General features: G+C 46.1%; 1 long non-coding RNA gene across 1 annotated transcript in view; it reads right to left on the reverse strand.

Moving 5' to 3' along the window:
- Positions 1 to 10,734: 10,734 nt before the first annotated feature.
- Positions 10,735 to 16,444, reverse strand: part of LOC122451164 — a 29,900-nt gene continuing 24,190 nt past the window's right edge. Inside the window, exons 2-3 of the long non-coding RNA XR_006272324.1 lie at positions 12,162 to 12,215; positions 10,735 to 10,859 (exon numbers count right to left, since the gene is read on the reverse strand). This is a non-coding gene — a long non-coding RNA (uncharacterized LOC122451164). The remainder of the gene's footprint in view (positions 10,860 to 12,161; positions 12,216 to 16,444) is intronic.

A 16,444-nucleotide genomic window follows, 5' to 3' on the forward strand; every position in this document is an offset into this window, starting at 1 on the left:
ATAGCCTTGACTAGACGGACCTTTGTTGGCAAAGTAATGTCTCTGCTTTTTAATAGCTGTCTGGGTTGGCCATACCTTTTCTTCCAAGGAGCAAGCGTCTTTTAATTTCATGGCTGCAGTCACCATCTGCAGTAATTTTGGAGCCCCCCAAAATAAAGTCTCTCACTGCTTCCATTGTTTCCCCATCTATGCCATGAAATAATGGGAACAGATACCATGGTCTTAGTTTTCTGAATGTTGAGTTTTAAGCCAAATTTTTCACTCTCCTCTTCCACTTTCCTCAAGAAGGGAGTGAACAGTAGCTTCTGGAATTTTTCACTCTCCTCTTTCATTTTCATCAAGAAAGGAGGAACATTGGCTTCTGATTAATTCTATGACCCAATTAGTTTGTGGGAGGATTCAGCTTGGTCAGTGAGAACTTTCCCATCTCATTGAATAAGATTGTTCTGATGTAAAAGATCATCCAGAACAACCTGTGCTATGTGGGAAAATGAGATCAAGATCTAATCTGTGAAATCTCAGCATGGAATGGGGGCCAGGGGAAAATTGTTTCTTGGGGGAAAAAGTTTTACCTTTTTTGTGGATAAAGCATAGATATTCATACAGCATATAAACAGCAAGGGTACAACTTTGGCATTAAAAGCTCATGATGAGGAGGTAGAGACTAGGAACAATATATCTATATCTAAAAGGCTCATTAGAAGGCAATAGTGAAATGTCCCCTGGTCTCCCTGGAAAGCCTTCTGTTGCTCAGCAGAGACACTCCTAAGGGATTGGGGGAGGAGCTGGGGGGACAGGACCTTAGTTAGCCTCTGGAGCCTGGCAGGCTACAGTCCATGGGGTCCCAAAGAGTTGGACATGATTTAGCGACTAAACAACAGAGGGACGCACCAGGTCTGTTGGGCCTAGCTTGGGTTTTGGAATTAGATTGAAGCAGCTTAGCATCCGAGCTCTATTATCTCCTAAGCACGTGACCTTGGGACACTGCTTTACTTCTCTGGACCTCGGTTTCTTTAACTCCACCTTGAGGGAGGTGATTTCTCTCAGAAGATGCACTCTTTCGGAAGAGTTCAGAGCAGTAAAGCCTACAGGTCGCAGTAACTGGCCCACCTTTGCTGCTCCATGACTGGAGCTCACACCAGCCCTATTTCATTCGAGACTTGGGTCTTGGAGTCTTTTTCTCCAACCCTGATTTTCACTTCATGTCCTCGCCCATCCCCTGACCCTTCCTCGTCTCCCTGCTCAGGTGCCCGGTGCTGTCCCTGGATTGGACTGTCCTTCAGTGATTGAGACCCCCCTCCCAGTACTCACCGAGTGTGCCACCCGCTCTGGATGCCTTCTGAGGGCGGACCGGCCCGTCTTGTCTGTCTCTGGGCCCGTCCGCTCGTCCCCCGCCTGAGCGTCAAGGCCATCAGCAGCCAGTGCCAAGCCCCGCTCATGTGAATGGTCATCCTGGGTGCTCGGGGACGGACCTTCCTGCATGGGCAGCCTCAGAGCCTGAGGCTGCAGAGCTGACATCTGGCTCCTAACCCACGGGGAATGACACTCCTGTCTCCCTCCTCTGCCCTGGGGCCGACCTCCCTCCGCGGTTATGAATGGGTGGCTGAGAAAGGATGCCCTGGCATCACGCTCGGCAAACACTCGAGAGTAGCCTCCTTTTCAGATGCTGGCTTTGTCTCTATTCACCCCCAGCCCTGCTTCTCGGCCCCTTGGGGTTCGTTCTTATCCATTCACTCATTCATTCATCCACTCACTCATCTAGTCACTCAGCAAACATTTGTTTTCTGACTTTTAAAGGAGTTTTATTCATTTTTTCAAACTTTTATTTCGTGTGGGTATAGCCAATTAACAATGTTGTGACAGTTTCTGGTGAACAGCAAAGGGACACAGCCACATGTGTCCAATCTCCCCTAAAGTCCCTCCCATCTAGGCTTGCACATGACATTGAGCAGAGTTCCCTGTGCTTGCAGTAGGTCCTTGTTGGTTACCCATTTTAAATATAGCAGTGTGTACATGTCCATCCCAGACTCCTTAACTCTCCCTTTCCTCCATTCTCCCCTCCCCCAATTCTGGCAAACATAAACTCGGAATATAAAAAGAAATGATACAAATGAACCTGCAAAACAGAAAGACTCACAGATTTTGTGAATGAGTAAACATTTATTAACTTCCTACTATATTAGTTTTCTGGGACTGTCGAAATTAAACACCACAAAAATAAGTGGCTTATAATAACAAAAAGGTATTCTCTCACAGTTCTGGAGGCTGGAAGTCCAAAATCAAGGTGTGGGCAGGGCTGTGGTCCCTCTGAAGGCTCCAGGCAAGAATTCTTTCTTGACACTTGGTTGCTGCTAATCCCTAGAACCTTTGACCTGTCAATGCATCCCATGGATGTCTGCCTCCACCCTCACACAGCTGTCTTCCCTGTGTGTTCCTCTGTCTCTTAATACCAAGTTTTTCTCTCTGTGTGTCTATGTTCAATGCTTTTCATTTTATGAGGACACAAGCTGTTAAATTGGGGTCCCCTCTAATCCAGTATGACCCCATCTCAACATGATTATATCTGGCAAGATCCTATTTTTAAGTAAGGGCATCTTCATGTACACAGGCAGAGGAATCAGGAAGTCCAGATAACTTTACAGGAACACAAGTCAACCCAACTCTGTGCTAAGCACCACTGCCCAGTTCTTGGTGTTGGCTTGATGAGTCCACACCTTCAAGGAACTTTCAGGCCCTCAGGGGTCCTCAAAAGAATTCTTTGATTTCCCTGGTTATAATTCTCAGGCATAGCCTCATGGAACTTGAACTTTCTCTTTTCTCTAGAGCTAAATTTCCTGGGGCATTTTATTTTATTTTATATTTTCAATCACCACAATATCTGTGTCTAATCCCTAGGAAACAGAAAGTTTAGCTCAGTAGGATGTCTGTGCAAACATCTGCCTGGTGAGATGTAGCTACTCGCTCAGGGTTAAATAAGAAAAAATGGGGAAAAGAATTGAATTAAAGGGAGCAAGAATAATCACCTGTCTCAGGTTCTCTTAGGGGAAAAAAAAAATGATTTCAATCATTTTCAGGGGAATCTCTCTCCCAGCTCAACAACTCTACTCCATTTTCCCTCCAGACGCCGGCAGATTCAGCAGCTTTTCAGAAAAATGAGTTACAGGAATGAGTGGCAAACTTTCTTTTACTGAAAGGGCCAGAGAGTTAATATTTTCAGCTTTGGGGCCACAGAGGTTTGGTCACCACCGCAGAACTAAGCATTAATTCTGCTGGGGTGAATGAGAAAGCAGCCCCACGCTGCTTCTAGGGCATCACCCTAGAGGGGCCCAGCCCAGCCGTCCTAGGGCTGGACTTTTTCTCTTCCAGGTTCAAGGTTTACTTCTTCTTCCTTTTCAGGTCACCCTCATCGTGTGGGATATTGACTTCAGATAGGAAAAGCAGAATGAGAGAGTGTGGTTCACCTTCTACCTCGGAAACTCACTGTGGGGGAAATGTGATTGGCTTCTGGGGACATGAGCTTCTGTGGAACAAGGGAGATTGCATGTTGCCCTCATGGGCTTGCTGTCAATGGGAAATAGAAGCTATTTGCCCCCATGGTGCCTGGCCCTCGGCTGGTCCTGCAGCATCCCTCATACTGGTGCAGGCCTGAGGCATCCTGGTGCAACAGGTGTGTGAACCACCTGCAGTGCCCGCTGATGCTGCACCCGCCTGGTCTGGGGTGGTCCACCACTTCTGTCTCATGACAGATGCCTGCTCACCTTTTCCAGCCTGATGACTTTCTGGTTGTGACCCAGCTTGTGATGGGTGGTTCCAGCTAGACAATCACGTGGTGTCTCCTGGCCATCATTCAGTCTTGACTGGACACCAGCAATACCCAGGGCTTATTTTCAACAAACATAAGGCTCTCCTGTAAATGACATGACCTTGGGCTAAACATCAATGTCCTTCTGGGACCCACCCCTGGAGCACATCACACACTCCAAAGGGCGTCTCTTCCCATCACTGATACCTCCAGCAGCGTCAGGTTTGTGAGTCGCCTGGTCCATCAGGCAGCTTCTGGCCCTGCAGCCTGAACCTACCACAGACCCCTCTGAGCTCTGGTGCCCAGTCAAAGCTGGCAGCTTGTCATGTCATTCCATCTATATGTCTAAGTATTATCCTGCATGTGCCAAGTGCTCCTATAAAAACCTGGAGAGGCCAATCAGACGCTGTGCATCCCTGTTTGGGGAGGGAGATGGAAAACGAAATAATTTCCCTTTTACTTTGAAGATGACGTCCACGCATGCCCTTAGCCACCACTAGCCCTGAACAGTCTCTGTATGTGACAGAGCCTGAATCTCCTAGGGTTTCTCTGTCACCCTCTGATAATTGCATGGATGGAGGAGCCTGGCAGGCTGCAGTCCATGGGGTCACAAAGAGTCGGACACGACTGAGGGACACTTTCGCTTTCACTGAGGTCTCCATTGTGCCAGCCACCTCTTGCTCACTGGCCCGACCAGCCAACATAATATGTCGAAGTGAAATTCTGTGGCCTGTCTGACTCTTCCTGGTCTTTTCTGACAATATTGTGAAAACAGACAGGAGAGTCAAAGTGTGTACTGTTGCCCATTTCAAAAGAATGCTAACTGTTTCAGATTGTTTATTCTTCCTGGATGCAACAGACATATTTGCCAAATCAGTGTCAGGGTACTGAGCCCTGAGGCTGTTTTAATTGTTAAATACGACAACTGGGGTGTGGGCTGCCATCCTGGCTTCCATTTGGTGAGCTTGTGATAGCTGAGAGTTGTCCTCCGTGATCGGTCTGGTTTCCGCAGAGGTGACAGAGTGAATTGAATAGAAATATGGCGACTATCCAGGCTCCCCGAATCCTTAGATCCTTAAGAAAGGGTGCTTTTCTCCCTCATCCCCATTAATCGGCGGGGGGGGGGGGATTCTAGAAATTTGTACTTGGTCTCCCCCACTATGATAGCTCTTACCCCCCAAGCCAATGTGGAGCTTGGGATACACAACCATACACTGACTACTCCTTTAGAACATGTGTTTCCAATCTCCCCCTCTTTGACCTGTAGATGTTACACAATTTTGGTATTTATCCCGTGGGTAGATCCAAGATTTTACAAAAGGATGTGTGTGAGTCTTACCGATGGCCTTGGCGCCCAGGTGTCAAGAAGGCTCTGGAGAAGGTTTTGATGTCACAAGGGATCAACACTCATGAGATTGTCCAAAAGGTCCTCAGATGGCCCACATCTCCCACAGAGCTCCTGTATCCATCTTGATGATGCTCACTCCTCTTTTCCTAGGATGTTGGTTGCTATGGTGACAAAGAATGAACTGCGAGGGTCCGTAAAAATAGGTTAATTGGGAAGAAGGCATTTTAACCAATATAAATTGTTTTCCAAGTGATTCCTTTCAATAAATCTGAAGAGTTACATCACATCACCAATAAAGGTCGTCATAGAGTCACCAGAGGCAGGTGAACAACAAAGGACTGGGTGAGGGGAGGGATAACTTGAGAGATTGGGATTGATATATACACATACTACTATATATATAATGGGACCTCCCTGGGGGGGAAAATAAAGAATCTGCCTGTAATGCAGGAGACCTGGATTTGATCCCTGGGTCGGGAAGATCCCTTGGAGAAGGAAATGGCAATCCACTCCAGTATCTTGCCTAGGAAATCCCATGGACTTTAGAAGAATCTGGTGGACTACTGTGAATGGGGTCGCAAAGTTTCGGACATGACTGAGAGACTAACACTTTGCTGTAAAATAGATAATCAACAAGGACCTACTGTTTAACACAGGGAACTCTACTCAATCCTCTGTAGTGACCTATATGGGTAAAGAATCTTAAAAAGTAGTGAATATATGTGTATGTGTAACAGATGCACCTTGTTGTACACCTGAAACTGACACAGCATTGTAAATCAAAGTGAAAGGCTCTCAGTCGTGTCCAACTCTTTGCGTCCCCATGGACTATACAGCCCATGGAATTCTCCAGGCCAGAATACTGGAGTGGGTAGCCCTTCCCTTCTCCAGGGGATCTTCCCAACCCAAGGATCAAACCCAGGTCTCCCACACTGCATTCAGATTCTTTACCAGCTGAGCCACCAGGCTATATGCCAATAATTTTTTTTTTTTTTGAATCATTAAAAAACGACTGTGGGGGATACTTTCGCCTCTGTCTTCGCTTGGCTATCCTGGTTAAACCCTGGGATCCTGGGCCAGGAGGAGATTCTAGGTAGAGGAGAGAAGAACTGGCAACAGTTAAATCCTTTAAGAGTAAGCAGTCTTTTGAAAATTGTTAAGTAAATTAGTGCCTACTAATCCCTTTATCCCCACAGTGAAACTGATGCGAGGCTGTCTCACAGGTAGAAGAACAGAGGTTCAGAGAAACACAGGGGGTTGCCCAAGGCCATGTGGTGAGGGTGGGGGATGGGGGGTGGGGGGCATGATGCTGGGGCCAGTCCCCAGGTCCCCAGGCTTGTGGGCACCTGTCTGACCAGCAGAGCATCTCACAGGCAGCTTCGGGCCAGAGTCAGGACCAGAAGCCCTTCACCTTGGCATTGCTCTTTTCCCTGCAATGTGAAAGCAATGAGGGCAGCACCTGATGCTCTCCTTAGCAGAATCCTGAGCTGAGGAGGAAAGAGCGAGCCAGCGCCAGCCCCCTCTGGCTTCAGAGAGCATAGTGTGCTGTCTGTCGCAGGGCTCAGGAGGGAGCCTGCCCAAGAGCAGGAAGCCTACGGGAGCAGCGTGGGGGGTCCCCGGGCAAGGTGAGCTAGGGATGGTCCAGCCGGGCTGACCTGGCCGCTGGGTCACTAAGCCCACCTGGGCCACTCAGCCTCCTCCTAGATGCCACTCTGGCGAGGATGAAAGATGGAAGGGATGGCTGATCCAGAAAATGGCAGAGGCCCAGAGAGAGGAGTGGCTGGGCCAAGGCCACAGAATATGTTAGCCACTTAAGTGGGGTTAGAAGCCTGTCTCCAGGTTCCCAGCTCAAGTGCATTCCCACTGCAGCCCTGCGCCACTCAGAGAGCCTCGGTTGTCCTCTCATCCCACCCTCCCCTCCCTTTGCTGGGGCAGTGGCCAACTGTGGGCACTGTGCCAGCCTCCATCCGCCTCTTCCCCATCATCCCCCCAGCCCTGCCCTCCTCCTGTGGGAGGTTCTGCTGACAGTTGCCCAGGAGGGAACCAATGCTCACCTCTCACTCCTCTCCTGCTTTCTATCCAGTTGTAATCAAATCCTGGCAGCTTGTATGCAGAGACGTCCTGCATGGTTACAGGTTCACACCCCGTCCTCTCCCCCACAGTGACCTCAGCCCACCTCACCTGGCTGGCTTCCTCCCTCCATTCTCACCCTCCTTTCAGCTGCCAGACACCAGCCTTTCATCTACACACACACTCATTTGTTTAATGTGGTAGCTTGAGGATCTGCTATGTGTTGGGCACTTTGTGAGGCTTCATAGATGAGGCTGTGAATAACATGGACAAACCTTGTCCTTCTGAAGCTTATATCCCAAAGGTAAGGGGACAGACAATGAGCAAATAAACAAGCAAAGGAATATAATAGGATATAATGATAAAAACAGGCTTCCCAGGTGGTGCTAGTGGTAAAGAACCCACCTGCCAATGAGGGAGACATAAGAGATGTGGGTTCCATCCCTGGATCGGGAAGACCCCCTTGGAGGAGGGCATGGTAACCTACTCCATTATTCTTGCCTGGAGAATTCCATGGACAGAGAAGCCTGGCGGGCTACAGTCCATGGGGTCACAAATAGTTGGACATGACTGAGCTACTAAACAACAATGAAAATAATGCATATTCATGAAGAATTTGCTCATTTCATATGATCTTTCATTGGATTTTTTTCCTTACAGCAATCTTGTAAAATAAGCAGGAACACACACACACACACACACACACACACACACACACACACACACACACATTTCTAAATATACCAGGATACTTTCAGAAAGGGGGCAGAGACACTGCAGAGAGGGCAGTTGCCATGTCAGTTGCAAAATTATAAAAGTTCATCTGTCTCTTAAATAACAGTGCAGAGCTAAGTGTTCTCAGGCAGTCTACTGTCCTGGAGAGCTGGTGCTCATCTCTGTCTAGAACAGCTGCTCCACTTTTACCTGGAGGAGAAGGAGGAGGGCAGATTGTACCCCTTCCTTTTAGAGGTTCAGCCTATGGATTTCATAGCACCGCTGCTCACACCCCACTGGCTGAAAAATAACCACACGGCCTTTCCTGCTGGCTACTTGTTGGGGAAAAAGGGTGTTTGTAGCTGAGTGGCCATGTTCCTGTTGCAGGAAGGGGGACCCCTTCCGGGGCCTGAAACTGGGCTCCTGTCTAACACTCGGAAATGAATTGTCTGAGGAGACACATGTGCTGACAAAGCAAGAGATTTTATTGGGAAGGGTGCCCGGGTGGAAAGCAGGAGGGTAAGGGAACCCAGGAGAACTGCTCTGCCTCATGGCTCACAGTCTTGGGTTTTATGGGGATGGGATTAGTTTCCCGGTGGTCTTTGGCCAATCATTCTAATTCAGAGTCTTTCCTGGTGGCGCACGCATCACTCAGCCAAGATGGATGCCAGCGAGAGGGATTCTGGGAAGTGGACGGACACGCGGTGTCTCCTTTCACCTTTCCTGAACTCTTCCGGTTGGTGGTGGCTTAGTAATTCTGTATTCCTTATCAGGACCTCCTGTCATAAAACAACTCATGCAAATGGTTACTATGGTGCCTGGCCAGGGTGGGCGGTTTCAGTCAGTGTGCTTCCCCTAACATTCCTAGCTACAACTCGGAGCTGCCTGCTACTAAAATAAAATGGGGATGGATGTCGGGGAGTGGTTAGTCTCTGCCACACTCATTGTCCCTGTGCCCCCATTTAACTTAGAACTTGACCCCAGCATGATGCCGAATCTCCCAAATTGCCAGTCTGACTGCCAGCGTCCCAAAGGGTGAAGAGTGTAAAAAGTATTAATCGCTCGGTCATGTCTGACCCTATGGACTGTAGCCTGCCAGGCTCCTCTGTCCATGGAATTCTCCAGGTAAGAATGCTGGAGTGGGTAATCATTCCCTTCTCCAGGGGATCTTCCTGACCCAGGGATCGAACCCAGGTGTCCTACATTGCAGGCAGATTCTTTACTGTCTGAGCCACCAGGGAAGCCCCAGAATGAAACCTGGACACCCTAAGTGCTAACGGCCCATGTGACACCCCAAGAAAGCCCTGGAACTCCAATGATTTCAGGCACCTAAATGATAGTGACAGTGACCCCACAGGAAAAAGCTCTGCCATTCACAAGCAGTATGTGTCCAGATCAGGGACCCTCACAATAACTTAACGGTTATGATGGATCAGGAAAAAAAAAAAAAAGAAACACTCAACTTCCAAGGTGTCAAAGTTGAATTTAGGAAAGCTTTCCAAAATTTGCTCTGACACTCTCTGAAACTGCTGCTCATCCAACAAGAAAATGGTAACACTTTTCCACAGTATCTACTGAGCCTCCTAGTCTAGGCAAAAATAGCTACCCCCTCATTCTGTTTTATACATTTGTGTATCCAAATATTCTTTTTTATTTATTTTTTATTTTATTTTATTTTTTTTTGGCTATGTAGCATGTGGGATCTTAGTTCCTCGATCAGGGATCAAATCCGTGCCCCTTGCATTGGAAGTTCGGAGTCTTAATCACTGAGCCACCAGGGAAGTCCCCAACAATATTCTTTATGAAAAAGCAAATATTCAGAAAGAATTCTCACCACCCTCCCCATTCCCTTCATTCATATATTTAATCTGTGATTTGTTTGAAGATTGTTGTACATTCCTACAGGAATTGCCTGCATGTTTATTAAGAACTTCTTTTAAAATTGAATAAAATTTGTCAAATACAAGTTTTACTATTTTTCTTGCAAAAAAAGCCAGAAAATGACTCTCTCCTAGAAATCCCATACCTCACCCATGTTCTTGTTTTAAACTTGTATCTTACCCTCTCTTTTCTGTGGCTGCAGATCCAGTGTGAGACCCTCACAGTGTCCTGGCCTTGGAGTATTTTGGGGGAAAGAAGAGATGTCTGAATAGCCTGTCCATATCCATCAACAAAGACTGCAAACAATTTTTGATGAGAACACTTTCCAAGCTGTTCATGTCCATACAAACTGTGTACTAAGATGAGAGGTCAGGTGCAATGGAAAGCAAATCTGGAAACAATGGAAACACTGGATTTGTAGAATACAGAAGAAAAAGAGGGGGAGAAGGAATAAATTTTACCTAACTGTCCTCTGCACATTTTCCCAGATGAGCCTCCGAGGAGTCAGGGATCAGGACACCTCGGACTTAAACCATTAAGCCGCATGGTAGCACCAAACCAGGATGCCTCCCTCTTCCACATTCCTCCGGATGTGCCTCCAGGGATGTTATTTAGGAAATCAGTGGATTCGTAGAAGAGAGACTTGGCACACAGACTTAAGAAATTCTTCCTAGGGGAATGTGATTCTTTTGATTATACAGGGAGATGCAAAAATGCATATGAATAGAAGATTTTATTGCTTGATTTGAGCATTATATTTCATTAACCTAGTAGGTATGTTTTTTCATACCCATTACCCCTGGTTAAAAGAGAGGGTCAGAACGTATTTCGACTTTGCCGGGGGAGGAGATTCAGAATGGTGTGCTGCAAACACCTGCATCTCACTGGTTCTCTGAAAGTTCTGGGCTCCCACGTGGTGGTCACTTTCTGCCATGTCCGCAGATCTTGCAGGACACAGTGGAGTGCTTGAGTGCAGAAACCACCTCTGATGTGACTCTCTGTCCAGCACATTGTCAGGCATAGGATCCATGCTCAGCAACCATCCTTAAAAAAAAAAAAAAGATTAATTAATTAATTAATTTGGTTGTGCAGAGTCTTAGTTGCAGCACATGGGTCTTCTAGCTGAGGCATCCAGTTTCTTTAGTTGTAACATGCAAACCCTTAGTTGTAGTATGTGGGCTCCTAGTTCCCCAACCAGCAATTGAACCCAGGCTTCCTGCTTTGGGAGTGTAGAGTCTTAACTACTGGACCACTGGGGAAGTCCTGCTCAATAACTGTCTTGACTTACATTTTCTGCTTTTGATTCTGGTTGCTGTGTTCGCCCCCTGCCCTGCGTTATCCCTAGAGAAGAAACAGGCTTTTTGTCCTTCCTTGTAAAGTTCATACCTCCTCATTCACCAAAACCCATTCCCGGTGTCCAGAGTAATTGCTTTGTCTCTGAGGATGGCCTGTGACCTTGCAGAGGCAGGATTCCCTGCAGAGGCCCAGCTCCTGTCTGCCACCTGTGAGAAGGGCCATGAGCTGGTTGAGTTCCATCCTGATCTAATAGGTTTCTGTGTGATCGGTCCCTGAAATGGATGGACAGACAGGTTGGAAAATGCTGCAAAATGAATGGTCCTTGATAACTCAAACTGGAGCCGGATCCAGAGTCTGCAGAAAAATGTATCACCAGAAACAACAGCGCCAGGACTTGGGGAGAGGTTCAGGGTGCTGGCTTTTGGGCTGAGAGCTCTGTGTTAAGCTCTCCCATCCCTGCAGAAAGATGTTTGCAGTCATAGAAGAACGGGAAGTGATCCTGAGTTACGATGGAGACAAGCCCTGGAGCCGGGGTAACTCGGGCTCAGCTCTGACCGCTCCACTTACCTGACTTAAAGAAAGCTGCCAAGATGAATGGATAAGGAAGTTGTGGTACATACACACAATGGAATATTACTCAGCTATAAAAAGGAATGCATTTGAGTCAGTTCTAATGAGGTGGATGAACCTAAAACCTATTATACAGAGTGAAGTAAGTCAGAAAGGAAAAGACAAATACCATATAATAACGCATATATATGGAATCTAGAAAGATGGTACTGATGATCTTATGTGCAGGGAACAAAGGTGACACTCATGTAAAATAGCCAGTGTGAGCTTGATGTATGATGCAGGGTACCCAAAGCCAATGCTCTGGGACAACCTGGAGGGTTAGGGTGGGGAGGGAGGTGGGAGGGGGATTTAGGATGCAGGGGACATATGTATACCTATGACTGATTCATATTGATATATGGCAAGAACCATCACAATATTGTGATTAATTATCCTCAAATTAAAATAAATACATTAAAAAAAGAATAAATAACATACCTGTACTTCAAGAAAGGAAAGGTGTCTGGGGTCTCCATGCCTCGGTTTCCTCATCTGTGCAATGAGTAGAGTCATTTTGTGAGGGGTACATGAATTAGTAGAGATACACATGGTGTTGGTACTTGGTAAATAATCTGTTGAATGAGTTCCTGAATATAAATTGACTTTCCTAGTGTTTGGCCCATTATTTATGCTTTTAAAGAATGAAGAAGTGAGTGAATGAATATACGCTTCTTACCATGGTGCAAGGCACACAGCTGTTCTTAAAAATCAAGTTAGTACTTTCAATGAAAAGAAATTCATAAAAGAATGACTTTTAATTTCCCTATTAATATCCAAGGTAGATGAAGCTGCCCACATGTAAATCCAGTCAACGGGTAAAGTCAGTATCAGGGGCAAAAATGGGGCCATTGGTCTACCACTGCTCCAAAGCTATAGTAGTTAAGATTACCCAACTAACTCCCCTCACTCCAAAGCAATGTAGGCAGCAGTTGTCCAATTAGTAATATGGGGTTTGGTGCAGTTTTGTCTCCAGAGAGATTTTACCCAACAAACACACATACTCAGGTCTTCCTCATAGAACCTAGTCATAGTGACCTGATAGGTGAACATTCTGATTTAATACCATGTAGGAACCTGGTCAATATCTGTTAAATAAGTGAATGAGTAGCAGTCTCCAGGGGATTTGGTAATTGTTAATTAATAATGAGAAACGTTCTAATTTTTGCTGCTGCTGCTGCTAAGTCACTTCAGTTGTGTCTGACTCTGTGCGACCCCATAGACGGCAGCCCACCAGGCTCCCCCGTCCCTGGGATTCTCCAGGCAAGATAGTTCTTGAAATACTAGTCAAGCAGGATTCTGAGTTGAAGATTAAATCACAAAGAAGACTTCACCTTTGTGTTTGCAAAGGAAGTACACACAGCCCCTTTTTCTTATCCCTCAGTATATTACAAACAATTCAATTCTTAATTGTACACCTTTAAAAAGTCATATCGCAATTGTTACCAGTAAAATTATACATTTCAAACTAGCGTGTGGACTCTTTAAATTTAAATTTTATTTTATATTGGAGTATAGTTGATTTACAATGTGTTAATTTCAAGGGTATAGCAAGTGATTCAGTTATACATATACATACATCTATTACTTTTCAGATTCTTTTCCCATATAGATTATTAGAGAATATCAAGTAGAGTTCCCTGTGCTTTATGGTAGGTTCTTGGTCCCATCACTTCATGGCAAATAGATGGGGAAAGAGTGGCTGACTTTATTTTTTTGGTCTCCAAATCACTACAGATGGTGATTGCAGCCATGAAATTAAAAGATTCTAAATCCTTGGAAGGAAAGTTATGACCAACCTAAACAGCATATTAAAAAGCAGAGACATTACTTTGTCAACAAAGGTCTGTCTAGTCAAGGCTATGGTTTTTCCAGTGGTCATGTATGGATGTAAGAATTGGACTAGAAAGAAAGCTGAGCACAGAAGAACTGATGCTTTTGACCTGTGGTGTTGGAGAAGACTCTTGAGAGTCCCTTGGTCTGCAAGGAGATCCAACCAGTCCATCCTAAAGGAAATCAGTCCTGAATATCCATTGGAAGGACTGATGCTGAAGCTGAAACTCCAATACTTTGGCCATCTGATGCGAAGAGCTGACTCATTTGAAAAGACCCTGATGCTGGGAAAGATTGAAGGCGGGAGGAGAAGGGGACGACAGAGGATGAGATGGCTGGATGGCATCATCAACTCAATGGACATGAGTTTGGGTAAACTCCATGGTGATGGACAGGGAGTCCTGGTGTGCTGCAGTTCACGGGATCACAAAGTGTCAGACACAACTGAGCGACTGAACTGAACTTGCTGATTGTCTATTTTATATGTGCTGTGCCTATTCACTCGGTCATGTCTGACTTTTTGTGACCCCATGAACTGTAGCCTACACAGTTCTTTGTCCATGGGATTCTCCAGGCAAAAATACTGGAGTGGTTTGCCATGCCCTCCTCCAGGGGATCTTCCCAACCCAGGGATCAAACCCAGGTCTCCCACACTGCAGGTGAATTCTTTACCCTCTGAGCCACCAGGGAAGCCCGTTTTATATGTAGTAGTGTGTATATGTTAACCCCAAGGGCCTGCACGTGTGCTAAGTCACTTCAGTCATGTCTGACTCTTTGCGACTTGATGGACTGTAGCCTGCCAGGCTCCTCTGTCCATGGGATTCTCCAGGCAAGAATACTTGAGTAGGTTGCTATGCTTTCCTTCAGGAGATCTTCCCACCCATGAATCGAACTCGAGAATGTTACGTCTCCTACATTGGCAGGCGGGTTCTTTACTTCTAGTGCTACCCAAGGACCTACAGATTATCATACTAAGTGAAATTAGTCAGACAGAAAAAGACAAATATCATATGAAATCTCTCACATGTGGAATCTAAAACAAAACTTACTTACATAACAGACTCACAGATGTAAAGAACAAACTTTTGGTTACTAAAGGGGAAAGGTGCAAGGGAGGGATTATCGACTCCCCTGGAGAGCAAATCCTCAGGCCATTTTCTCTAGGCAAAACACTGGGAACCATTGAATGAGTGATGGGAGGCAGCCTGAGGAAACTGGTGTTGATATGCAGTGATTAATGAGATAAACTTCAAGCGTTTGTGTGATGCAGGAAGTTCATTTACATGTGTAGGCTGTCTGCCTTCAAAGTCCTTGCCCTTTGGGGACAACCAGAAATTTCAGACAGGGGGAAATAATATGGGCAATGGGAATGGTATCTATGGGGACCTCCATAGAACCATCTTTGGAATGGCCCATGCAAACCTTTTGGCGAGGGGAGCTTAGAATTCTCCATGCAGAGACAAAAGCACTTTAGTGATCACACCCATGGTCATCTCCTGTTTCTAAAGGAGTTTAATTCAATGCAGAGTTCCTCCTAGCCATCATCGACAGACCTCCCACGTGGTGGACTCAAGGAAAGAAATCGTGTCGAGAATTGTCCTGCGGATTTGCTGAGAATAAGTGAGAGAGAGAGAGAAGCATACAGCTGTGAAAGGTTAATTAGTATTTAAACACACAATTATGTTTTCTATTTGGTCTGACTGGGAAAATAAATTGTGTTTTTGCAAAGCAGAGACTTGCAGGCTATAATTGAAAATGGGCATTTTGAGGGCATCTCAGCCAATGCAGCAGAAGAAACAAAACAGAAATAAATGGAAGCAAGCAGAGGTGTCCTCCCCAGCCCCAGCTGGAGGCTGAGTGACAAGGGTGGGGGTGCAGGGGGACAGACAGCTGGCTGCTTACTTTACCCCTGTTCCGGATGCTTTCCTCACGGTCACTTTGGGATACTTTGCTTATCTGAACTCCTAGATTCACTTTGTAAAATAGAGTTAGTAGTACTTTTCCCATGTGTGGCTAGGAGGTAAAGTTTAGGAGAGAAACTGGCTTGATGCCGGGCACAGAACAGGAGTTCAATAAACACATGTCTCCAATAAATGCTTGGTGAACCTCCTTTAATCTCCCTCTTCTCTGAATTGCTATGATATTTCTCTAAAAGACAGGAAAACCAGCCCTTAATGAGATGGTGTCTTCTATTGTGTCCTAATTGTATCATGTTTAGATTGCCAATACAATCCAATTTCATTTCATTCACTTCAATTAAGGAATAAGTGTTGAGAAATGACCATGTTTCTCATGCAATACTAAGGAATCCAAACATGCAAAAGAACCAGCACATACCTTCCAAGGGTTTAAACCATGCTGAGAGAAATACAAAACATACCTGAGGGCCCTCCCATCAGTATTTGGACACTTATTATTGATTGGCTGAGAGCTCCTACTAGGGGGTGATCATGTCCTTTAAGGCATGTGGTTTTCACAGTAAACTCGGGAACTGGTGATTTTTGCACATGAGTACACTGAGGCTCAGAGAAGGTAGCAGGCTTGTTCAAAGCTGCTCAGGACAGAGGACGGACTGGAGCTTGATTCCATCACCTGCTCACCTGAGCCCACTCTGTTTCGGGTTTCCCCATGGTCTGCCCCTCTCCCCGGCCCCACACCTGCCTGGCCTGGCTCACCTCTCACCTTCTAGTGTTCAGTTGTGTCTGCGTGTTAAAGCTCAGCCACTGATAATCCTCATGTTAGACCCATGGGGAGAAGACATGTGTCCTGTAAACGCTAAGGACAGCGGAATTGAGAGTCTCACCGAGAAGACTTTCTCGGGACTTCCCTGATGGGCCAGTGATTAAGATTTGTGCTTTCAGTGCAAGGGGCATGGTGTTCAATCTCTGGTT

Source organism: Cervus canadensis, chromosome 12 (genome assembly GCF_019320065.1).
Source record: "Cervus canadensis isolate Bull #8, Minnesota chromosome 12, ASM1932006v1, whole genome shotgun sequence".
NCBI lineage: Eukaryota > Metazoa > Chordata > Mammalia > Artiodactyla > Cervidae > Cervus > Cervus canadensis.